This window comes from Lactuca virosa, chromosome 8, assembly GCF_052849685.1.
Source record: "Lactuca virosa cultivar CGN04683 chromosome 8, Lactuca_virosa_CGN04683_v6, whole genome shotgun sequence".
Classification (NCBI taxonomy): Eukaryota; Viridiplantae; Streptophyta; class Magnoliopsida; order Asterales; family Asteraceae; genus Lactuca; species Lactuca virosa.
In genome coordinates this window covers 19,954,867-19,982,517 of record NC_136433.1, presented here as the reverse complement: position 1 = coordinate 19,982,517, position 27,651 = coordinate 19,954,867, and the positions used below count along the sequence as shown (strand labels likewise).

General features: G+C 33.1%; 1 long non-coding RNA gene across 2 annotated transcripts; it reads right to left on the bottom strand.

Moving 5' to 3' along the window:
* Nucleotides 1–23,583: 23,583 nt before the first annotated feature.
* Nucleotides 23,584–27,651, bottom strand: LOC145129107 (uncharacterized). Of its 2 annotated transcripts, XR_013717295.1 has the most exons (5): nt 26,301–27,651; nt 25,983–26,055; nt 25,726–25,915; nt 24,707–25,000; nt 23,584–24,359 (listed from the first exon to the last, which is right to left on the bottom strand). It is a non-coding gene; the product is annotated as an uncharacterized LOC145129107 (long non-coding RNA). The 2 variants fall into 2 exon arrangements; XR_013717294.1 differs by lacking the exons at nt 25,726–25,915; nt 25,983–26,055; nt 26,301–27,651 and adding an exon at nt 25,105–25,233.

Sequence of the window (27,651 nt, the reverse complement as noted above, 5' to 3'; positions counted from 1 at the left end):
TATATGATCACTTATCTTAAATGTCGTATCATCATCTTTTCAATTCCGAGAGACCTTGAAAGAGCTACGATTGCCGATCGGTTCCTGAAGTATTGCAGTTATAGTTATTAGACTTATCCAAGTGGGAGACTGTTGGATAAGGTATCTAAGTCCATAACTATTTCTGGTATGTACTTGACCCGACCCGGCATGGTCCATTTGGGTTGCATGGCACCATGCAATTGGATAGACTAAATGAGAGAAATAACACTTGTGGATTATTAATATATTATAAGTTCTAATATATTAATAATATTATTTAATTAGTTTGATCAAGAATTAATTTAGAATTAATTAAGTGATCAAAAGATAACTAATTAAATATATGGGTTGATTATGTAAATTATGCATAACTTGTATAGTGGGCTAAGAGGCTCCATGGATTATCAAGTTGGGTTAAACCCATAGGATGCTCCATGGGAGTTACAAACCCATGGGTCATGGAAATGAAGAGTCATGACACATTAGGGTTTACATGGTGTAACCCTAGATGTGTCAACACTATATAAAGAACCCATGCTCCACCAAAATCGGTGGCACACAAGAATCAAGAGGGCTAGAGCCGATTTTGCGAGTGTAATATTCTCTCAAAAGTTTACTCCAAAAGCATTTGGTGTTGTGTGAAGCATTTGAGGCATCACACTTGGGGTGCTAGGCTCACAAGGTTTCAAGGATCATAAGCAACAACAAGATAAGTTATTCTATCTTTCATGCAAGTTAAAATTTGTTCCCCATGTATGCTAGATAGGAATATAACCTTGGAATTCAACTTTGCATGATAATTAGACAAACATAGATCCAAGGTTATTAGGGTTGCATGTACACTTAGGAAGTGTTAGAATGCTCAAAACCCATCAATACTTTCCTAGCAAACGAGTTTTGAACATTTCCCAGGATAAATTCTCCTGGTCATACCTGTTAAGAGCTTCATATGTTGTCTCCCACCACACCAAGGCTTCTCAGATGAGCATTGCAGAAGCATAATTTGCCTTGTCTTCATTATCCACATGAGAAATACGAAATACTTTCTCCGTGTTTTGAATCCAAGTTAGAACAACTATGGGATTAAGGACACCAGAAAACTCCGTAGCACCACTACTCTTGGAGTCTTTGAACGAGGGACGCTTCACCTCTCCTTTTGAAAATTCTCTAGTGGCTTTCTCTTTGCCTTTATCATTATTCTTCTTGTGTTCTTCAAGAGTCTGCCGAATAATACCAGTAAGTTTACCCAAGAGTGGCTCCTCATGAGGGGATACTGGAGTATTTACTTCACTAGGTTTAGGATCTCTACCCACTTCTGGTGTATGGCTACCTTCTTGTTCAGCCATTCTTCCGAAAATTTGGGGCAGCATAATATTTTAGAATATTAGGATTTATTATTACTGAATACTTTACATAAGTCTTTCCTATGGTTTGTATCCATATACTCCTAATGAATCCGTTCATATATTGAACTTATGACGGTTTAAGTCTAAATACCAGTCTGTGGAATTTAGTTCACTTAAACCACCGCTCTGATACCATGATTGAAAGACCCTAACTTTCATACTTCACAATATTGTTACTCCAAAACATGCTACATGCATATTTATAAACAATATTTTACATTGATAATTTGATTACAAAAGACTGGATACAAACCGATTAAGTTTTAGTATATTACATAACTACCCAGGATATTTAAGCTTTTATACAAACGTAAACCCAAATACAAAAAAAAAATAGTATAAACTAGTCTAAATCTTCCAACAGTATATGACTATACTGGATTCTCATTACCTGCAATTGTTAAACACTGAGAGGGGTAAGCGGTGACGCTTAGTGAGTTCAGTAATAGATACAATATAACGTTATGTCATATATATACTTTAATATGGCAGAAGCAAATGGGTACAAGGAACAACAAAGGCATATGTGAAATACAACAAGCTTTCCATATCAATCGATGATTTGATTCAATGATATACAATCAATGAGACATAACAAGTTCAATACTTGATATACATCAATAACACTTTGGCACAAATGACACAGAAGACATACTATTTCTGATTAAACATTTTGGTAGATTTCAGGCTTTTAGCCCTATCTAACTTCTGCCAATGCCATAAAATATAGGTCATTCTTTTACGAGACATGCTCTACATGGCTAGAGGCTACATACCAGTACCACCGTGAATCTAAGTCCTTTCACTGATCACATGGTCAAAGGTACAATTTTGCTACCATAATAGCGGAAATAATAACACGAGATGATAACACGGAAAAACACATAGCACATATAACACATAACATACAATTGTTCCTATATATATTGAACTCACCGTGAAATAACCGGGGATTAAAGTATTAATTTGGGCAGCACTTCGACTCTAAAAATGACTTTCTGTGACGAAACCAGGGATTTTAGTTGAAAACTGGGCCTTTCTCGGGCAGAGTTTCGGCTAGAAAATATGATTTTCTCGGGAACTTCGGAGTGTCGGGACTTGCTTCGGGTGTCGGGAATGATACCGGGACTTCGGAGGGTTAAAAGTGGGCTAAAAATGTGAAAGATGGTGAAAGAGATCAAGAATTAGCAACCATTTCCGGACAATCTCGCATCCCTTTTATAGGGGGCCGAAGCCTCGGAATACGCTGGGCGTACGGGGCATGGCGCCTGCTCGGTTTTCGGGTCTCGGACGTGTCATCATGTGTGATACGTGGCATCTACGCGTAGAGAGGGGGGCGTGGCTGGCTCCAGGTCGCATACGTGTGAAGTACGCTGGGCGTACGAAGCGTAGTACGTTGGGCGTACCCTCCGGATAACCCTCAAATATTTATTTATTTTTATTTAAAAACTTCAAAAATTCATATCTTTTGCATACGAGCTCTGTTTTTGGCATTCTTTATATCAACGCGTAGGTGAGATTATACTCTACAACTTTCGTTTAGATTCCGTCGGCTAATTTTGACTTCATTTTTAATATTATATTTTTAACGAGTCGGGACAGGAAAAGTCCGTTAAAAATTCATAACTTCTTCATCCGATGTCCGTTTTCGTCTGTCTTTTTACCGTTGTACTAATATTGACGAGACCTTCGATTCTCGTTTAGGTTGCGTCGGCTAAAAATCACTCGATCTTTATTTCGAGTTTTTAGCTGTTTACTGCTATTCCGAAACTTAGAAAAATCATAAGTTACTCATACGAAGTCAGATTTGGAAGTTCTTTTAATGAAAATTCTCGATTTAACAAATACTACGAATTTTGTTTAGATCACTAAACCTAAAAAGTAGTTTATCGAAAACTCACTTTATACGTCATACGACGTCGTGTCGGTTTTGTCGCGAAACATCAAATAGTCGTAACTTCTTCGTTATAACTCGAATTTTGATGAGGTTTTCGCCTAAATGTTTCTAACGATATTCTATACAATTTTCAATAATAAAATTTTACTTATTTTCAACTTTATGTTTTCGTTAAATTTCAAAATTTGACATTAGATTGGAATCTCATAACACTTCCAATATTTTCTGAGTGATTCTAAACATAGTTTTACTTTATTTCTAGTAAAAACTATCTGTTAGAACTTAATGCTCAAATTCATATAATATTTCATTATATTATTGACTTTTAAAATTACATAACAAGATAATTGAACGTGTATGTTACAAATACCTCCTCCTTTTGAGGATTTCGTCCCCGAAATCACATCGATATAAGTAACTGGGGATATTTCGCTCTTATCTCATTCTTATTTTCCCAATTTAATTTGGTCATCGATGGTGTTTCCACTTGATGTGCACCAACTCCAAGACATATGCACAAAGCATATTTTCTACTGTTTGGATTGTTCTCTCCGTCTGACCATCCCCTTCTTCAATTCTCTGACTGAAATTTCGTCACTACACGAGATATGGTTCTCTGAACCAATCAAATCACTTCACAGATCTATATTAGTCGGACTCGATTCTTTACAACCATTAAGGTCTGAACGAAAATCATCTTCTTAGTCATCACCGAAAGGAAGGTAATGACATACTTGAACAAAAACGGAATCAATTTCTAGCTTCTTGGTAACCTTGTGACTTTCCCTGATCCAAGTGTGAGTCCTGTGCTTACAGTAGTATAGACCTCTACTACTATTCACACCTACTCATACTCGTCCCAAGTATTGTCTTGCAGTTCCCAAGTCACCATTCAAAAAGTTTTCACAAAGAAACTTTTCACGCCTGAGTGTGTTCTTTAACAACTAATCCATGCCGAGAATAATATCAAAGTTGGGTAAGGAGATAGGAATCACATTGGCAAGAAAATTATAGCCTTCAATTTCTATGACACAATCTCTATAAATTTTATCAGCAAATAATGATATACTTCCTGCAGTATCTACGTAAAATGATTGGGCGAATGAATAACAAGCAATTTGGAAAGAATGCGCAAATTCATGAGACACAAAAGAATCTGAGGGACCAGAATCAAATAAGATGTGAGCAGGTCTAGAGTTGACAAGAAATGTAGCCGTCACAACATTCGGATCCTCACGTGCCTCCTCTGTGGTAATCTGGAATGCACGACACTTAGCTTTTGGAACCTCCTCCTTTGGAGTTGAAGTACTCATCGGTTGTTGAACAAAAACTTGACTTCCCGCCATTTGACTAGTAAGAGTAGGACAAAAAAGCTTCTTGTGGCCAGTGATACCACATGCATAGCAAGTAACATCCTTCCTTGGGCAGGCTGGCTTTATGTAACCCGCTTCTCCACATCCATAGCAGACCACAGATTCCTTTTCTATTCTGCATTGGCCCGGATGATTCTTTCCACAAACGCGACATGATGGCGATTGAATAGAAAAAGATTGTGATCTATCGTGACCACGAACGACTCTGAGATTGTTCTCTTGTATTAGAATCAGATCGAACAGATAGAGCTGATGGAATAGAGGAAACAGGAACAGTTTGATCGATACGTGGATGCTTTGGAACAGAAAGACTGGCACCACGTATCTCTAAGTCATGCCCGCGATTTCGAGCATACTCAACAGCTTTGTCAAAGGACAGAACATCCCGATTGGTTACAAAATCGTGGATTTCATGCCGTAGTCCCTCCATGAATAACTGAATTTTCTCGTCTTCAGTTGAAACATACTTTGCATCAAACCGTGCTTTTTGATTGAACTAAGTTTCATACTCATTCACAGTCATTCTCGGGCAGAGTTTCAGCTAGAAAATATGATTTTCTCGGGAACTTCGGAGTGTCTGGACTTGCTTCGGGTGTCGGGAATGATACTGAGACTTCGGAGGGTTAAAAGTGGGCTAAAAATGTGAAAGAGGGTGAAAGAATCAAGAATTAGCAACCATTTCCGGACAATCTCGCATCCCTTTTATAGGGGGTCGAAGCCTCGGAGTACGTTGGGCGTACTTCGGTACGCTGGGCGTACGAGGCGTGGCGCCTGCTCGATTCCCGGGTCTCGGACGTGTAATCATGTGTGATACGTGGCATCTACGCGAAGAGAGGGGGGCGTGGCTGGCTCCGGGTCGCATACGTGCGAAGTACGCTGGGCGTACGTTGGGCGTACGCTGGGCGTACCCTTCGGATAACCCTCGAATTTTTATTTAAAAACTTCAAATTTTCATATATTTTGCATACGAGCTCCGTTTTTGGCGTTCTTTATATCCACGTGTAGGTGAGATTAAACTCCACAACTTTCGTTTAGACTCCGTCGGCTAATTTTAATTTCATTTTTAATATTATATTTTTAACAGGCCGGGACATGAAAAGTCCGTTAAAAATTCATAACTTCTTCATCCGATGTCCGTTTCGTCTGTCTTTTTACCGTTATACTAATATTGATGAGACCTTCGATTCTCGCTTAGGTTGCGTCGGATAAAAATCACTCAATCTTTATTTCGAGTTTTTAGTTGTTTACTGCTATTCTGAAACTTAGAAAAATCATAACTTCCTCATATGAAGTCAGATTTGGACGTTCTTTTTATGAAAATTCACGGTTTAACAAATACTACGAATTTTGTTTAGATCACTAACGTTAAAAATTAGTTTATCGAAAACTCACTTTTTACGTCATACGGCGTCGTGCCGGTTCTGTCGCGAAACTTCAAATAGTCATAACTTCTTCGTTATAACTCGGATTTCGATAAGGTTTTCGCCTAAATGTTTCTAACGAGATTCTTTACAATTTTAAATAATAAAATTTTACTTATTTTCAACTTTATATTTTCGTTAAATTTCAATATTTGACATTAGATTGGAATCTCATAAGACTTCCAATATTTCCCGAGTCATTCTAAACATAGTTTTACTTTATTTCTAGTAAAAACTATATGTTAGAACTCAATGCTCAAATTCATATAATATGTCATTATATTATTCACTTTTAAAATTACATAACACGATAATTGAATGTGTATGTTACATATACTCTTCGATTTGTGACCGGGATAATCACAAACAATATGTGAATAACCATGAAAACCTGTGTGACACTATCGATGTCATTTATGATCTCACATTGACGTGTTAGTTAACCACACATGCTCCATCAACAACCATAAACTCGACTTGTTCCATTATTTCAAGTTTGTAGTCCCAAATTAGTGTGTCAGTTAACCATGCATGCTCCACTAATGACTTACAAAGAAAAAATGTGTGTTTTTATGGATTACCATACACTTTCACATTTTTTCTAAGTAACTAGAGTGAGATTTTAGTGTATGTTCTAGTACTTACACGTTATACTTTTAACGTGATTAATTTCCTATCATAACCCTTTTCGGCTAATGGCAATCCACCACACAAAGAAGTGGTGGGTGAAAATGACATCCATTCAATGGTCATTTTATAGGTCATTTTCTTATACCTCTCTTATAGCATGGCTTCATGAATGAGGCATAGTCTTGATTTGACTGACACATTTATTAATATTATACATATAATATTATAACTCTTATATATATATATATATATATATATATATATATATATATATATGGGTGTGTGTGTGTGTGTTTGTATGTGCCTGTATGTTTGTGTATGTGTGTTTGTGTATGTGTGTTTGTGTAATTGTGTATTTTAAAACCTTTTAATAATACAAGGTTTAAATTCAATTAACTTAATTAACTTTTACTTAATTAACATTTAAACCAATTTTATATTTAGTATTTATCTTTAAATTAACCATTAAATCTTTTAAGGATTAAACAATTATCTTAATTAATCTTATAATTAGATAATATTATTTCCTTTTATACTTCCTCATTTTTCAAATTAGGGTTTCATAAGTATCTAGTCTAAAGGTTCAAATTTTAATTAGATAAAATAACAATTAAGATCTCATTAAGCAAGTCAATCTTGAAACCCTACTGCAGCCAAAAGTGTGCCGCACCAGGAACTAGGCGTGTCGAGCCCTACAATTGACAAGTGTTTTTGGTTTCTTTAGGTATCGATTTCTAGTTTCATATATGCACAAATAACAGAAACATCATAGCCTCTGATACCACCGATTGGCTCTCTAGGTCATAATCAAAATATTTTCACACCGGAATTCACATAAACACTTACATGTACATGCAACCTAGAACTCTATGGCTTTTTCACAAGTTATAGCAACATACTTATTAAAAAAATTTCTAACCTATGTAAATCGAAAATTATACGTTATAATACATACTTTTTGCAAAATTTGAATAATGCATATAATCCTCTTGAATTCTTCCTTGGAAAGCAAGCACCAATAATGTAGATACATCTAATAGTTCACACCCAAACCCTAAAAAACCCAAGGATCAAAATTTAGGAGGGAGGATAAGAGGAAAAACCGATTTCTATACGTTTTGTGTAGGGATCGGTTTCGGCTTGGATTAGGACCCTATTTATAGCTGCTAGAAACCCCAATTTGAATATTAAAATAATAATATTTTAACCTAATTCAAATATGTTTCCTTATCAGCTATTGGAGGCTTCCAAAATATATCTGGAACTTCCTCAAAATCATCCATGCATACAAAGGTTCTAGAAATCCTTCCCTTGCTCAACTATTAAACAATTGTAGTTCAACCCTTGCACCCTTGATTATTTTTAATTAACCCAAAATTAAATTCCAATTAATTCTTAATTAATTATTAACTGTTTCTAACTTATATTAATCATATAATATATTAACAAACCATTTTATGTATCTCTTAATAACAATTTTGACTATTTTTTTGGTTAAGAGGGCCACCCAAAAAGGACTTTACTTTTATTTGCTAAGATTAAACCAATTTAGTTAATATCTTAAACATCTTAATCCAACACCATCTACATGTTGGGTTTTAGTATACTACAACATCCTATGGTGCACATACAACCCTAAATACCTTGGATCTATGTTTTCTCTATTATACATGCAAATGGTTTCCAAGGCATTAAACCTATAACTAACATGCATTTGACATAAACCATATAATATACTAGTTAGGGAAACATATCTTTTATGTGGCTTGAAGTCTTGATGTATTTGGCCTTAAGAGCTTAACACCAATAGTATGAAATGCCTCAAATGGAATCACAACACACCTAGGACAAATGTGGCTCTTGAGAGAGAATTCCATGCACCAAAACACCTCCATATTTCTCTAAGAAAAGAAGTGGTGATTTTGGCTATGGAGTAACCTATTTATATGTAGGATTCCAAGGGTCATGGGTATAACCCATAATCCATACCCATGGGTTTTATGATCCATGGTTCATGTGGCCCAACTCTTTATGTATCCATACATAAACTTGGTCCAACATGGATCATAAGCCCAACACATATAAATATAACTAATTATCATAATTAGTCACCATAGATTTAATTAGTCTCTTTTGATCACTAAATTAATTCCAAATTAATTCTTGATCGATACTAATTAAAACATATGATTTCATATTAATATATTATAACTTATAATATATTAATAAACCATAAATAACCTTCTCTCAAAAGTCCATCCTAACAAATTGTCCTAATGATATGCAACCCAAATGGACCATGCTACTCTCGGGTCAAGTACATACCAATAATAGTTATGGGCTTAGACATCTAATCCAACAGTCTCCCACTTGGATAAGTCTAAAAATATTATTGCAAGTACGACTTCATAACCCGACTAGCAATCATAGCTCTTAAAGCCGCTGTCGAACTCTGAACAAATCAATGACACGTCCATTAGATAAGGGATCATATATTCCTCCATTCTAAATATCATATGGACTGAGACATGGATTATAATCATTCTCTCTGTCCATTTGTTGTTTCCCGATTTTCGATTTATGATGACTGACTGATTGAACAAATCAAATCAGTCCTGGCTTGGCCAAGCACTCACATGTGTCATCGCTAAATCATCGAGGGGCCCACAGATATCGCTTTTATCCCGATGGTAAAAGGAATGGATAAACTTCGACTCATATGGCTTGTTCTACTACTTGTTGAATCATACACAAAGGCACGTTTTATAACATCGAGTTACCAAATGCGTTTTCGTGCAATCAATGTACAACCAACTCATAGTAACAACTCATATCTCTAGGTTTGAAGAATATAAGATATTATCGTCTCATGATCACTCGTGATAAAATCCATGAAGTGATTCAAATGAGCGCGGGTTGAATCCAATACTCAGAACTTATGAGCACTCATGAGTGTTGTAGCACCACTTTGTCCACCAACTTGGACCTCTACAAACCAACCCATGACAGTCTTGATTCATATCTACTTCCAACATATGACCGACTGTAGATGGTTTGAATAACTTAATCATTCAGGAAGAGCGACTTAGTTATTCTAGAAGTCAAAACATGCAAAGTGAAACACAAGAATAAATGAATCAAATATGGTATCAAACCCTATGAATATAAATAAACACTTTTATTTATCACCATACTGATTACTCATTATTCATTGTTTCGGTTTTATCAACTTTATACTTAAATTAAAAACATTAGTTGTCCCATGCTCCAAGCATGTACACTATGTTTTTCTTAAACAATAGCTTTGCCATACACCAAGTATGCACTCTATGTTTGTCAGAATATGTCAATATGGTCCTTCCAAAATTAGCACTATACTTCCAACTGTCCCTGAGCAACCAATCTTTGGTAAACCTCAGATTGTCCTCGACAATTGCTTAATCATTTTAGTCATATCCAATTCTAGACCTTTTCCCTTCTTAATGCCTCTGGGCATTTGGAAAAATTTAGAAATGACAAATATTATAGCACATGCAATCGATCCTGTACCCAAAGCAAATGGTACACGATTCATGATGTCTCACATAAAGACATGATTCTAGACCAGTCTTTTGCTACAATATTTTTATTTGCCATGTTTTTCAAAATTTGACTATGAAGAGGGATGCCGTAATCATAATCGAATTTTGAGAACGCAATATATAGAATTTCCTTAAGTTGAACCAATCCAACATGAAATTCATATATATATTCTTGACTAAATATGATTAAGGTCTCAATCTAAGCCTTTAGAACTGAAATGAAGTATATCCTCTCCCTTAATTATAGCAAAACAACCTTTTCAATCCATGCAGCCTCACGAATTGAAACTTTTGTTTTCTATAATTAACATTGCTAACTTGCAACACTAACAATAATTATCATGCTCCCACTAACATGATGATTATTAGCATAACACTTATGCTCCCACTAGCTTTGACATGTACTCAGAAATCAGCTGGACTTCTAGAAATCAATACTTTATTGACTTTCTTAGCAAAGTTCAGATTTCTGATACGAGATGCTTTGATAAAACTTTATCAAAATCATACACCTTTCCTTAGATAGCATGCATGTGTGTCTAAACAATTTCAGAACTATGAAAAGGGATGTCGTAATCATAGTCTCAATTGTTTAGACCTTTTCCCATCTGCTTCAAATCTACTTGGTGGAAGTGTTTCCTCACCATCATTTTCATGAATCGGAGAGAAACCTTATAACCCTTAGATTTTATGGTGTATGTGTTCTTATCCATGTGAATCGTCAAAACCATAGTCACAAGACAAGGATAATGACAAATCCAAACTCATATGGACTGAACTTATGCAATCTTAACTTCTTGCCACCTGGCAGTACAGGGCCAGCCATTGCTTCCAAGTTGTTATGCAACCAATTGAGAACTTTCAGAACTCCTATGCAAAGCCAACTTTAACTGGAATGGGCACAGAATATGTCAACACGATAGGTTATAAACCTCAAGTCGTGTGCTAGTGAAGAACCTCAGGTTTTATTCTTGATTAGTTCTTGAAATTCTTTTTAGGATCTTTAAGACTCCCACTATCCTCTTGACATATAAGACTATCTTGCCAAATATTCAACAGATAGTGCGGATTCTTTATCAAGACAAACACTTCACACAATTGGCCTTAGTTGGTCTTTGTTTTATCCAAAACATCACAACTTACCAATTTCAAATGTACAAGAGTAGCACACTTTTACTCTTACATTTGACAAGTGTTTTAAACCTTTCTTTAAGATATGTCACTCAAGTTACAATCTTCGAGTATGACTCTAAGAATTGTTTTGGAACGAAGTATGACTCATCTTCCTGATCTAACCATTTCAACAATTCATGACTCCTCTTCTTAGTCATAAGAATGCACTAAGATGAACTTTAGAGGACTAATTGTAATATGATTTCTAAATCATTAAGATGATCACAAACATGATACTAAAGTACTCTCCCATCTTTTCATATTTGAGAAACTTTTATCTTTCTGCCTAATTTGATTCTTCCCATTCGTTCTGCCATACATTGAGACTTTTCCAATGTTTCAGAATTATACTTAAACTTGTTAGTATAACCATATTTACTAAACTTTAGTAAATCAAATAGTCTTAACGAGCTTTGTGGTGGACATGACCAGTGCACAAGAATGTGTACTGGATCCCTTTAGTCCTTCACTTGACTCACACATCCATGTGAACAAGTAATTAGTCTTGATTTTCCAATGCTTGAAAGTTCTCATTCATCATACTATTCAACTTGCATGATTCCAAGTTTCGGTCCAATTGAAACTTGGGTGATGAGGAACTTTCCTGATTTGGTAAATTTAGACACTACCACAAATGAAAGAATCAAATCTATTTTCCAATATTGTTGTAAGTGGAATCATATAAGCAACAATTTTCCACAAATGCCATTGTAAGGATACTTCAAATAAATAAAATTAAACAATTTTCTTTTATTTTAAAACTTTGCGGAAAAACTTATCCTTACAATCCACATTGAAAATTGTTGTTATCTATTCCTTAGAAATATATCATAACTTCTTAAGCAACTGCTCAAAATTCTGCTGCGATCGAAATCTACCTTCGCGATCAGAATCAGCATATATTTCCTTTAATATTTCTCTTTATTCTTTGATTCTTAAAACATCAACATGTGACCCAGTCACATCATGTAATGAGGGTCTCAGAATAGAACTTAACAGAGTTAGATAATGGGCTCTACCTGATGTAGAGTCAAACTTATTGACTTTAACATCCTTAGGTAAATTTGGCAGCTTTGCAATCAACGCCCCTTCCTTTGGCAAAATAAACATATGGACCCTTTGGTAATGGGACTATCTCAGACTTAGCCTTTCTCTTTACCATTTGGTCAACCGGGTTGACTATGGCCAATCCCTTTCCATTGGGAAGAGAATGTTTTTTCTGGATTTCCAGTGTCACCATTGTCACTGTCCATAAAGTTTTTGGGAAGTTGATCTTCAAATCAAATTTGCTTTACTATCGTTCCAAATCATTGCTGATTCAGCAGCACCAAGCAAATAGATATGATCATTAAGGTTCATGTCATAGTCTGTTTCATAGTAGTCCCAAAGGAACTCACTATGTGACTTAGAAAGTGATTGAACATCCAACTTTCTCAAGACTTTGACACCCAACTCTCCCGGCTTGTCAATATGTGACTTCATCTCTAAGATGTGATCACACATATACCTTGCTTGCCATGAGGGCTTGAGTGACCTTGAACTTGTGGGTTAGGGAGAATAATTGGAGGAGGTGGAGGAAGAGAAGTATGACTTCCATGAGCCAAACTCGGAAAGTCATATTCATTAGGAAAGCTTGGTTTGGGAAGATCATTGTTGTCTAAACCAGACATCAACAATGGGAGAAATTCACGTAAAGTTGATTTAAGTCCTTAATATAACACCCAATATGATATATTAAGGCTATGACCCAACAAACTATTTTATAACTTGGAAGAGGGATGCCATAATCCAAGCTATAAAATATTTGAAGGTAGGTGAATGACGATTCACCAATTTCCACTAAGATAAACGAAATGTATTATTAGGTTTTAATTGGTTTTGAAACTCCTAGATTCTTTTGAGATTCATTGAACTTTTCAATGGCATGTTTCAATCTCGAGTGTGCCCTTCAGGTTTTGTGACTGGGATGCCGAGGATCACAAAACAAGGTGTGAAGTAACCATGCAAATATACTTGGTACCCTTAATATTTACCCCTCAATCGATGTGCCGGTTAACCACACACGCTCCAACGATACTATGATAAACATCAAGTTACCCTTTGCCTACCTTGTTAAGTCCAGGTTAGTGTGCCGGTTAACCACACACGCTCCACTAACAGCTTAAACAAAGTGCAAAGTGTAATTTCATGGATTAGCACCTTATTCACATTTTCCTAAGTAACTAAGATTGAGAATTTATAAGTGTTTAGTTACTTAGTATTTATCATTATACTTATAATGAAGGGAGAATTATAGTCCTTGTCCTACCTGTTCGGCTAACGACCCTCCACCGGTCAAGGAAGCGGTGAGTGAGAGTGGACACCCATTAAACTGCCATTTTATAGGCAGTAACCTTATACCCCCCTTATAGACCGGTTTCGTGAATGAGGCCTACTAATGGTAAGACGACTTTATCTTATACATATCTATATAATTAAAATTATAATAATAGTATAAGGGTTGAATTTTAAACTTTTAAAATTCTAAGGTCTAGTTTGGAATTAAAGTATACATGAGGTAACTTTACAAATTCCAAAACTTGAGGACAAGTTTTGAAACCTTTCAAAACTCTTGGTTTTTCATAACTTATGAGTTTAATTAAGGTTTAATGAAAAAAAAATTCAAGTTCCATAACTTGAGGACAAGTTATGGAAGACATTAAATCATTTAATGGTGACATTAAAAATAGTGACTCTTCTATTTTCATAACCTATGAGACTTAATGACACTTTAAAAAGAAAAACTCTTCACTTTCCATAACTTGAGGACAAGTTATGGAGTTCATAAAAACCATTAAGATCAAATATTCCAATTAACACAATAATCAAATAATTTTTCTATGATCTAGATTAAACTCATAAGTAAAGATAATTCACATCAACAATTTTCAAGAAATTAGATAATCATATAAACTAATACAATTCTTGAAACTTTGACAATTATCATTTGAAGACTCTTGGAATTCATAACCTAAAGAGTTAATAAATGAGACATTTCACATCCATAACTTATGGAAGTTTCAAAACTCTTAAGATCATAACTTTAAAAAAAACTTTTGAGTTCCAAAATTTTATGACAAAATTTGTAACTCCTTAAAACCATTTAGATCAAACTTTTAAAACAAATAAAATAATCATATCATTCTATCTTTTAATAAATTGACCTAATTCAACTCTTGTAGTAAAGTGACTCAAATTTTATAAATAATTAGTTTTTCATAAAATCAAGTAATTATCATAAAATTTGACAAACTTCATCTTTTTTTTTCTTTTTTTTTTCCTTCAACTTGAAAAAAAATACATTTGCATCAAATATAATAGAAAACAACCCATGGCTCTGATACCACTGTTGGGTTTTAGTATACTACAACATCCTATGGTGCACATACAACCCTAAATACCTTGGATCTATGTTTTCTCTATTATACATGCAAATGGTTTCCAAGGCATTAAACCTATAACTAGCATGCATTTGACATAAACCATATAATATACTAGTTAGGGAAACATACCTTTTATGTGGCTTGAAGTCTTGATGTATTTGGCCTTAAGAGCTTAGCACCAATAGTATGAAATGCCTCAAATGGAATCACAACACACCTAGGACAAAGGTGGCTCTTGAGAGAGAATTCCATGCACCAAAACACCTCCATATTTCTCTAAGAAAAGAAGTGGTGATTTTGGCTATGGAGTAACCTATTTATATGTAGGATTCCAAGGGTCATGGGTATAACCCATAATCCATACCCATGGGTTTTATGATCCATGGTTCATGTGGCCCAACTTTTTATGTATCCATACATAAACTTGGTCCAACATGGATCATAAGCCCAACACATATAAATATAACTAATTATCATAATTAGTCCCCATAGATTTAATTAGTCTCTTTTGATCACTAAATTAATCCCAAATTAATTCTTGATCGATACTAATTAAAACATATGATTTCATATTAATATATTATAACTTATAATATATTAATAAACCATAAATAAGCTTCTCTCAAAAGTCCATCCTAACAAATTGTCCTGATGATATGCAACCCAAATGGACCATGCTACTCTCGGGTCAAGTACATACCAATAATAGTTATGGGCTTAGACATCTAATCTAACACTACAACCTATAAATAGACTGCTATGGGTAAACCCTAGAGTTGTCGATTCCCTTCATAAATTTCATCCATCCTCTCCTCCCTTTCTCCATTAACAAAGTTCTAGCCCCTCTCATAAGGTTAGTGAATTTTGTATAAACCCTTGTTTAGGGTATCCTTTTGCTTTTAGTGTTGTGGTTATGATTCCATTAGATGGGTGCTACATTAGATCCTTCATCCATAGAAACAAACTTGCACCTACGAGATACCAAACAAGCAATAAAAGAGGTTTGTAGTTCTTTATTTTATTGATTTTTAAATTATCTTGCTATAACTGGTAAAACCTATATTCTAGGATGCATGTGCACTTAGGTAAATCTCTTGATTGTTTCCGCTACCTTTTGATGTGTACTTAATGCTAATAATCCCCAACATGTATGTATATGTGTGTGTGTGTTGAGGCAAGAACTTAATGAAGAATTAGAAACACTTTTTTGTTTCTTTGATTGCCAATTGTAACGTTTTCCATGTAAGAATTGACAATCACCAGAAGTACTTTTTCTAAACCAACTGACAACCACCAAGGCCTGTATCTGAATAAGTTTGAATGAAAAATCAAGTATTTGCAAGATACCAAAGACCAACAGATGGAGTCATGTGTAGATATCGAAATACGTTCTTCACTATTGTCAAATGAGGCATGTGTGGATTCGTATGAAACCTAGCACAATAACACATCGAAAACATGAAATGAGGATGACTTGCAATTGAATACAATAAAGGTTTGGTCATGCTTCGATATGTCTTCAGATACAATATAGGCTTATCTAGAGATAAACTCAATCTTGTTCAGAAAGCCATTGGTATTTTAACATCAGAATAATTTTCCACACCGACTTTTGTAAGCAAACTTTTCGTATAAGATTCCTTATTGATGAATATGCCTTCCCCGCTTTGCTTGATATTTAGACCAAGTAAGAAATTGATTTTTCCCATCATGCTTATTTCAAACTTACTCTTCATTAATTCTTTAAATTCTTTAGTATCTTTAGAAATTAAAAAAATGATGTCATATGAATAAATTTGAACAAACATTAGATGATCACCAACATTTTTTTTGAAACAATGTGGAATCTAGTAAACCCTTGCTTCATTTTTCATTTATCGATAAGTTTGGTAAAATAGTTGTAGCTAGTAATGAATATTTTGATATCACAATAGAGTTTGGTGGAGTCAATTACCTAGCCAATCTTATTCTTAAGAATCTTAGAGGGTTTGGTTTTATACTTAAAAATGGACATGTTATCACAATATAAAGTTGAAATCATTTGCAAGAAGAAGCTAGTGGTAATAAAATCCCCCAGTGGTGTACCGATTCTCATGTATTGAGATAAGCAAAGGGTTGCCACCAGTATCATTAACATAATGAAGGTGAGAAAGTGTTTTAAAAAGGATGTGAAGATTATTTGTCATATGTTGTTGATAGAGTCAAAGAAAAGAAGAATGAAGAGGAAATTGAATTTGGGAAATTTTCTCAAGGTGTTTCTCATTGATTTACCTAGATTACTATTGGATCGCCAAATAGAATGTCACATCGATTTAATGTTAGGAACCACACCACTTGCAAAGACATTGTATCGACTAGCACTCCCAAAATTAAATAAAATAATGACTCAGTTACAAGAGATATTGGACAAGGATTTATGAGACTGAGAACATTTCCTTGGGGAGATCCGATTCTATTTGTGAAGAAACGGGATATATTGAGGAGAATGTGTATCGATTACAACGACCTCAACAAAGTGACTATCGAGAATCGGTATCCACTACCCATGATCGATGATCTTTTTGATCAATTACATGGAACAAACATTTTTTTCAAAATTTGACCTTAGATCCGCATATCATCAACTGAAAGTGAGAAGTGGATACATTGAAAAAATGATGTTCAATACAATAAACATGCACTTTGAGTTTTTGGTGATGCCCGTTGACATAATCAATGTGCTCATGGCTTCTTAGCCTTATGAGTAAAGTTTGTAAGTGATATCTTGATAAATTTGTCATAGTGTATGCCGATGACATCCTTGTCTATTCATGAAGAAGAGCATAGATAACATTTGAGAAGAGAAACTTTATGCCAAGTTTTAGAAATGAGAATGTTTAATATAATTTCTTGGGGATATGATGAACAAAGAAGGGATAAAAGTATAATTTCTTGGACATACGATGAACCTTGTCGTAAACGTGTGTTTGAATTTGAGTAGTATTTGTTGTGGTAGTTGAAACTTGAAGTTTGAGATATAAAATTGCAATCGAGAGAGTGGATAGTGGTCGGAGGCAGAGGAGCGACACACAATGGCTAATCGCAGGAGACAACGTTGGTTAGTAACCAATTACAGTGGCGGACGCAGGGCGTTTTAGTAGGGGTGACACTAAAAAAAATTTCCAAAAAAATCTAAATTAGTAGTGGCACTCGTATTTTAAGTCGGTGCACCTAATAGAAAAAACATAATTTTTTTTTACACTAAGTGACGGAATCGGAGCAGTGACCCGGGACCCCTCGGGCTCCACTAAGGTCTGCCACCGACCAATTATGGGCGCTAAGGATGTTGCGGCTACCATAGTTATGATCGAGAGAGACTTTTAGGGTAGGAAACAACTTCGATCGGGAGAATGAGAATGAGTGGGTGGGAATGAAATTTTGTTGATAAAGTACCCTATTAATAATATAACAAAAAAACTTGAAAGTTATCGACAACTACATATTATGGGCACACAAGAAGGTTTGTGACAGGCTAGCAAAATGTTGTATTTAGCCACTTGAGGAAATCCTTCGCAACTATCAATAAAAGTGTCCCCAATGCGAACATATGGTGATAGATTAGAGACCGGAAAGTAGCTCTTTTTGAAACGTAGCTAATCGTTGCTAAATTTTTGTAAGCATCTCCATCACGGATGCTTCAATAATCCGTACTTGATTGTCATATTTTTCGCGATGGACTTTATGCCTTGATGATACTAAGTTTTCTAATAGTGAGTGCGATTTTTTTTACATAAATTGGTAACACAATATTTAATATATATATATATATATATATATATATATATATATATATATATATATATATATATATATGTTGACATTACTTTTTATGTAACACAATATTTAATATATATATTAAGATTACTTTTTATGTGTGTAGTTATCTTATACAAGATTTGAGCCAATACCGCTAAGAATATGTGAAGTATAAGTTGTTTAATATAAAACTAGACATTTTTTTCACATTTTACAATCAAGAAAACATGTTTGGATGAAGTAGTCTTTAAGAAACATGTGATTCAATCTTTAATAGCTATATGCTTTCTTCCAATGCTATATAAGTTTGTATCATGTTTGATGGATTTCATGTGCTATGTGCTCAAGGTCTTTTTCTTTAACACACTAATTGTATGCATTTGAAGGATTTCATGTGCTATATGTTCCATGCCCTTTACTCCTCAGGACAATCATTCAATTTTTTTATTTTTTTTATTATTATTTTTTTTAAAGAAAAGACGATCTTAGCGGAAATTAAATCTCGGGACGATTCTATACATAAGTGAAAGTTTCCTTTTGCTTGTATAATAGTATTTTTTATAACTGAATCGAGCAAAAGTTTCATATTTTGACTTTATTTTTGTTGGAGTTTAGATTATAAAATTGTCATTTAACGATGGAATGCATGTCTCGTAATCTCGTTATATATATATTTTGTGTAGCTTTCTTTTTATGCCAGTTTATTTGAAGGTTGAAGCATATAAAATCTAAACTTGAGCAATTTCATTTTAGATTACTTAGTTCTTAAGTCACCATCACTAGTCACCTTAACGATCTTATATATTTTATACAATTATTTTCGGAATATATATCTTCCAGAAAAATCGTTAAAAATATATTGATGTACATAATGCACATGGGTCAAGATCAGGGGACTGTCAAACTCGAAACTCGTCTCGACTAAAAAACTCGAGCTCGAGTTCGACTCGAGCCTTAATTTCATGTTCGATTTCGAGCTCGATAAAGTAACCGAGACTTTTGAATTCATCCCGGCTTGACTTGATTAGCGATTAGAAAAAAAAATTACATTAATTACAATAAGATATGCGATTAAGTTCGTGAATTTGACTCAACTTTGGTCTATAATATGTAAATACAAATAAAACAAAGGGTAAAAATGTAAATACAGCAATGCTCGATTAAGCTCGTGAGTTTCACGAGTCTAGTATTCCAGTACTCAAGTTCGACTCGATAATGTACTTGGGTAGCTCGAGCTCAACTTAAACGGAGTCGATATTGAATATTTTTTTCGAGTCGGTCTGTGGTTTCTCATGAGTTGTCTCAACTCATTTATACCCCTGGTGGAATTTCTATTTTCTGGAGAAAAAAAAGTAATTGTAAAGAATCATCTTGTATGTTATTAATTCTTTATTTGGGGCACTCATTCTTGTTGACTTTGGTCTCATAACAAAGAGACTTCTTTTGGGAGTTCATGCCCACCTAACAAAACAAACCAGTTTACTTTGGTATGAAAAGTTGACGTGTTGATGGCATTAGTTGTGGTTGTACCCATCCATCTTTTTTTTTTTTTTTTTTTTTTTTTTTTTTTTTTTTTTTTTTTCAATTATCTATGAACAAAATAAAATATATGTGGTAATGGCGTTAGTTGTGGTTCCCTTCCATCTTTTTATAATTATTTGTGCATAAAAATTATATATATATATATATATATATATATATATATATATATATATATATATATATATATATGAACAAAATAAAATATATGTGGTAATGGCGTTAGTTGTGGTTCCCTTCCATGTTTTTATAATTATTTGTGCATAAAAATTATATATATATATATATATATATATATATATATATATATATATATATATATATATATTTGTAAAAACATTTTAATTTTAAAATTTAAAAACAAATCGACATAAATTTACGTCTCATAACTAGTATAAAATTTTTATGTTTGGATAATTGGATTAATTTGTAACTAGACATTCCTTGAAATCTTTATTTAAGAAAAGTCGTTTTGAAGGGTATAAAGTATCACAAAACAAGACGATTTATAGCAAAAGGTAATTTGAGTTTCACACCATGAAGTTTTTTTTATGTGTATTTTTTTCCCCAAACGGAGCTACATGGGACGTTGGGAGTAATACGACATCCCTAAAAAATTGTTTTATATATAAAAAACAAATTATTTGTAAACATTTTTCATGTTATTGTACTACAACTAAAGGGATTGTACTATGTTTTTAATATCTGAGATTGGATAACTAGATACAATATATATATTCCGATTGCTATAGCAAGTGTAGAGAGAATAATTTGTGGAATAACATAGATGATCAAGTTTTAAACGATCAAGTTGTGGTTCCCTTCCATCTTTTTAGTCACTTTTAATTCAAAAGGATGTATTTATACAAGTTCTTAATGACGATAACATTGATCGATTTCAAGACATGAAGCCTAGGCGGATTTAATTGTAACTTTTGCTTAAATTATATTTTTTCCGATTTACGACTTTATATATTAAAAAACTCTTTGCATTTACTGTTTTGAATCTTAATAATGTTTGCATCTCATATCAAAATTCATGCCTCCGCCATTCTTTTTGACTAATTATTGATTATTACAACTTGAAATCATAATAATAATACATATATTTTTTTGTTTAAATTGCTTATGTTTCTTTTGGACTGATTATTTAAATTAAAATAATTGATTTCATACGATATAAAACAAAACTTATTATTATAACATAAAATAAAAATTACATATTTAACCTGACTCGATTGCATATCTTCTTTTTCACGTCTAATATTGAGCATAATTATTATTATTATTATTATTATTATTATTATTATTATTATTATTTGCATTCACAACCACATTATGTTTAAACTGAACATTTTAGTGAATAATGGATTTTTTTTGACATGATAATTATTTCGATTGAAAAAACAAATTAACATATTCGGTACCCATAGATCAAAATCCCGTTAGTACGCAGGTAATGAGAACAAAAGGAGGACAACATAATCGGCCCCATGTTCTTTAAGGGGAGGGAACAAATAAAATGGCTTGTAGTGAGTAGTCTAATTGTTGCGCAGTCCTTAGTCCTTACCCATTGACATTTGGTCATGCTTTCTTACTACAGACTACAAAACAAACATATTATATATATATATATATATATATATATATATATATATATATATATATATATATATATATATATATACCCTCGTTAAGCGACGGATGTAAATAATTTCTTTCAAAAGTTAGTTTCTATAGATGATTAGTTTTCTTGTACAAATAGTTACTACATCTAAACAATTATCAATAAGAGTTATGGTAGCAGAAACGAAATCAATAAGAATTAAAAATGAAAAGTTGTGATTCTTTACAAATGTAAATGAACATGTGATTAATTGTGCATTAATAACCGTGTAACACTTCTTTAAATACCAAATGTTATGTATAGACTTCACTTTTGTTGAATTGTTTGTTAGACTTCATCAACACGAAAATGATTCAAAGAGAATACACGTTCAACCAAATTCATGTTCACAAATAATGGCCTAAAACACTATGAGACGATTGCCGACATTTTGTCCCATTTAGATATGTAATATAATAGTAGTTATGTAAATTATAAATAAAATATTTAAAAATGATATTTAATTTATTGTATTTATACTTAAGTTAGGGTCAATCATCCAAATGAAAACTTTGTTATTTTTAACATAGTCCCAAACACATGGGTAATGATAAATCGGCATGTCGGTGGAGACCCATAATCGGTCAAGCGAATAATCGACGCCAAAACAGGTTATTAGAATTTATTTTTTAAGAATTAAATATTACTTGTATCCTAACAAAATTAATAAATAGGATAGTTTTTTTATTGTTTTTATTAGAACATAAATAATTTATTAGGAAACTTTCAAAAAATTTATCCATCCTAAGAAATTAAATATTTGAAATTTAGAAAATTTAAAATTTTGAAATTTTAATATTTTAGTGTAATATTTGAAAATTTGAAATTTTATAAATTTAAAAAGTTGAAAATTTAAATTGTTGGAAATTTTGAATCAATTGATATTCTCTGGAATCGAAGCAATTTACAATTGGCATGCTTTTACAACTAATACAAGTTTTTACCAAAATTAGCGTAGTATGTCCTTGTTAATTTGATAACTGATTGTGTCGTGTCTTTGCAATTAACATCATATTTTGGATCCTGGATAACAAATGAAAGATGAGTTATATTAATGTACTAACCTTAAGGTGTTGCCGAAAAATGTCCTGAAGAACAGGTTCGTGGGTTCAAGTCTGTAATCGAAATATGTAATTTATAAATATAACAAAATGTGTGTGTGTTTGGCGTCTAAAAAAATATTTACAATTATGTAACAATTTAGTGCTTTACATGAGCTATTTCAAACTGTTCTGTTTATAAACATTTATTAAATGTAACTTACGAAGGATCGAGGTGGTTCAACATTAATTATTATAAATAATAAAGTTATTAAAAACATAAAAATATCATAACCGATAAGGTTTGTCCCTTCTAAAAAGTTATTTAAAACTGTAACTATATTATCCAGGTTTTAGTATTTTCGATTTGCTACAAATTTTGCGTTTTTAATCAAATTATTTACTTGCATAACTGATTCCACCTCCTTAACTCCATTAAATACGTATCTTATGTATGTATTTTCTTATTTTCTATTACTTTGTTGGTCATTGTCTATGTTGATAGGTTAGCATATGTTTTCTTTATTGGTATTCCTTTAATTTAGCAGAGCATCCTCCGTTTTATTGTTTCGGCCTTTCGGAAACATGGAACAACAATAAGCAAAGACTTTTGACAATATTTTTAAAAATACTTCTTTTCCTATGCTTTATTTTAGAACAGTAAAACAATAATAGGAACATAAAATGAATAACATGAACAAACATCAAATTAACCACTAAGCTAAATACAACAAATGTAGAGATGAGTATTGTCAAATTCAATGAAAACAAAGCTAATATGGAGACACCAAGGGGTCTATACTCTTTACCACAAATATTGTTAGATTCTTCTGCCTATGTAAAACAAAAGGAAATTTCACAAATAGATTATATGTATATGCACAAAATACAAAACATAATGCAGAAGTTGAGGTAAGTAATGTATTTGATTTGGAATAGGGATGTTATACCGCGTATCATGTGTTTACGGCTTTTCTTTGTTTACCGTATGCTGAACACTTTTGCCAATGTGGTGGATGTTGTTAATTGCTGCTTATTTTTATCTGGTATGTATCTCTTTTTGGGGAGTTGGACGTTTTTTCCCCTATGGTTCCTTTCTGAAGTTTGATGCTTAGTATTGTGGGCTCTTGGCGTGATGGTACTCCTTCACCTTGTTGTTGCATAGTATTTGCCCCTTTGGAGTTTTTTTCCCCTACTGTTCTTCAGATGTGTTTTTGGTTCTATTCCAAGATTTTTGTGTGTGTTCCAAGTTGTCCCTCTTCTTTGTTGGTCGTTGATGCTAAATCTTATGTTGTTATAGTTTTGCTCGGCTGGTGTGATGTTGCTTAAATATTAAGCAAAATTACCTTGTATATTCCAGAATAACAAAATAAAGACCCAAGATTTGATTTTCTCCTATTAAAAATCATCAAAAAACAAATATTTAAAGTCCTACAATAAATTCCACAAAAAAGAAGTTCAATCCAATCCGGCTATGCAGAAGAAGTCTTTGAAATGTCAAACTATCTAAAAACAAAAATGGTCAATAACAACCTATGAAAACAACGAAAAATGAGAGTTATCATATGTTTAACTTCTAGTGATGTCATTTCAGTGGGCATGACCTCAACATAAGTTTTTGTAAACCAAAAATTGTTAGAAACCAAAAAGAACAACAAAATAAAGACTAACTGATAACTACCTTCTTCCAAACATAAAAAACCAAAAAAAAAAAAAAAAAAAAAAAAAAAAAATGAAGGTACATCTTATCTGGGGCATTCTATCGAAAACATGGAGTGCTTTGCCTTGTTCTTCAAAACTGAATAACTACAACAACAAACAAAAACTTCACGTACTAGGTTAAAAGCTTAACTGCTTCGGGTGATGTCGAGGATTTTTAAAGGGAGAACAGGGTGGTGTGAGGTGGTGAGGGGAACGGATGAAGAAAAGAGAAAGAAAGAAGATGTCCAAAGCTTATGTGAAATCGCACCTGGATCTTCGAGACTGGAACAAAAGGTGTTGATGGCAGTAATGGTGGTGCAGACTTCGCCGGAGTCCTGAAATCCAAATAACATATAAATCAGAAAAAGATGTAACAACCGATGATGGGGTTGTGTGGTGGTGTGCGGGTCTAAGATTTTCACAAAGAGCAAGACTATACCCTGCAAGCAAAGCTATAATGTGAATTGATGATGGTGACGTTGGGTTTTATAGCATTTGTATATCAAGTTAATAATAACTTTGAATGAGTCTACCATTTTGAATGAGTCAGTCACTGATTGCCAAACTGTTCAATTTCAGCTAAAAATGAGGGAATGTGAAGATAAGGGGTTTTTGTTGACTGGATAAGGTTCTTTGACTTTTTCAATAGCTGACCGGATACATCCTGCAAATGCTTTTAATGGTTGTACATATTGCGTTATGGTTTGTACCTCTTAAAATTCAGTCCTTTGACCAAATTTGCATAATAAGTAATATATATATATATATATATATATATATATATATATATATATATATATATATATATATATACTAGAAAATTTTAAGGTCCGTGCTAAGCACGGTCCATGGAGGGTGATTTGGGAATTTTTTAATCAGTCATCAAAATATATTTTGCTAATACCGAAAAAGTGCAAGTACATTGTATTTTAGTAATACTTTCATTTATTTTTATTACATCTTTGTACTTAAAGAAGTTTCTATCTAAGTCATCGTACTTCCAAAAACCTATCCATACAAACAATTAAAAATTAAAGACAGAGTAATCAGCATATGTTACCCAGAAATGAGTTGCTTGAATAGAGGCTTGTTTGGTAGTTCATTACATCTATGGTGTCCCTATCCATTCACCAAGTAGTTGGAAAGGTAAAGGCCATGAGTCTTTGTTCTCCATAGGCAATAGTATTTCTCAAGCACCAACTTTGTAGGCTCGGTCTACAAGGGAGAATCCGGAACCAATTTGGTCAACCCTATATAAGAACGTTATAATATATCAGATCAATGGAAGATTTAAGTTTAAATATAGACACTTTATACCTTTTTTTTTTCAAGCTCGACAAGTATTTCATAAGTGTAATGCTTCAACCACTCCACGTGCCCCCACTTGACTCTGATGCAGAAAAAGAATTAAAAAGTAAATAAGGGCAGATTGTGAAAAAGGCCATGAATTAATAGGAGAAGCCCCATTTCCCTAACTTCACTCTTAACTTCATTAAGCAAAATAGAAATAGAGCAATGAGATAAGGATGGTTTTTGAAAGAGGTCATCAGTTATTTTAGAACTATAACAAAATAGAAAACTTGGAGCGTTTTTATAACAAAAATATTATTAGAGGTAAGAAGTTAAATAAATGACCTGATAAGCTGTAAGCCAACTTGTGGTTATTGTGTGACCAACATTGAAGACTCAAACGAAAATATTATCTTAGAAAAAGGTGTCAGGCTCCTTGATGACTTCCCTGCAACTACAAGGCAACATACATAACTGATGTACATAATTTCAAAAAACTATATTTTAGCAAAAATAGATTGAAATGTCGTCATAGATATCAATGTTGAATATAGAAACTTGCCTTCATCTGTAACCAACATATAATGTGCTTTTGCACCATAAGAAAAAGAATAATGACCTGTGATGGGTAATGTTGGTATTTTTCTCAAGAGTAGCATGGACATAAGGGTACTTTGGGTGTTTCCGTTGGTTCTCAAAATAGAACTGTTTTATATGTTGTTGAAATTAGAACCTCCACCACTTGAAATTTTCAATGATTTAAAAAGAAAAAAAAAACAAAAACAAAAAATAAATTGAAACCTATACACATTGCAGAAAAAAAAATGAAACCAAATTCAAATTGGTTTAATTTGGAAACCTGGAAAACCAGACATACTGTCAAAATTAAATAAACATAAAAGCAATGAATATTCGGCATAAATCCAGAAACTAAGAGTGAAACTGAACTGAAGTATCCTTCAAAATCCAATAACCAGAGAAAGAAATAGACTTAATTAAAGCAAAAACAAAGAATAAACAGAAAAAACAAAGATGAACATTCATTAGAAGTGGAAAAGATGAGATCATTAAAGGTTATATCCCTACCCAACTTCCTAGCTTTATTAACCTTCAAAACCCAGAAACCAAAGCCAAAACCGAAAAATATAAAAATATATGAAGAAAGACAATTGCGTTAACCACATAATATATAGTAAGAAAGAACTTTTGGCTAAAATCTAAAACATAATTCCACAACCGATTAATCTTCAAAACCAAGAATAAAGAGAGATTTGGACCATAGTAGCAAATTAAAAAGAAAATCAGAATGAAGTCATGAACCTTCATCAGAAAACATATAATAAGAAATAACATTTGAATTGAATCCAAAACCTAACTCCCAAATTGATTGATCATCTAACCCAATAATCAATAAACAGTGAAAATACTAAGACATATTTAGAAAACGTACATGATAAGCGGGAGAACGAAGACGGACCGCTCATACAGTTTTTGGATGGAGGTGAAACGCCATCTTAGAAGGTTCAAGAAGCACCATCTTAAACATAGACGATTTGAATAGATAAACTAATAAACATGATTTGAAGTTAGGGATTTCCATAATTGAATGTCGACGGTGCTTATTTGAACCTTACACATGGCGCCCTGGATTTGTGGTAAATGGAGAACGAGTTGTCGAACGGATAAATGGAGAAGG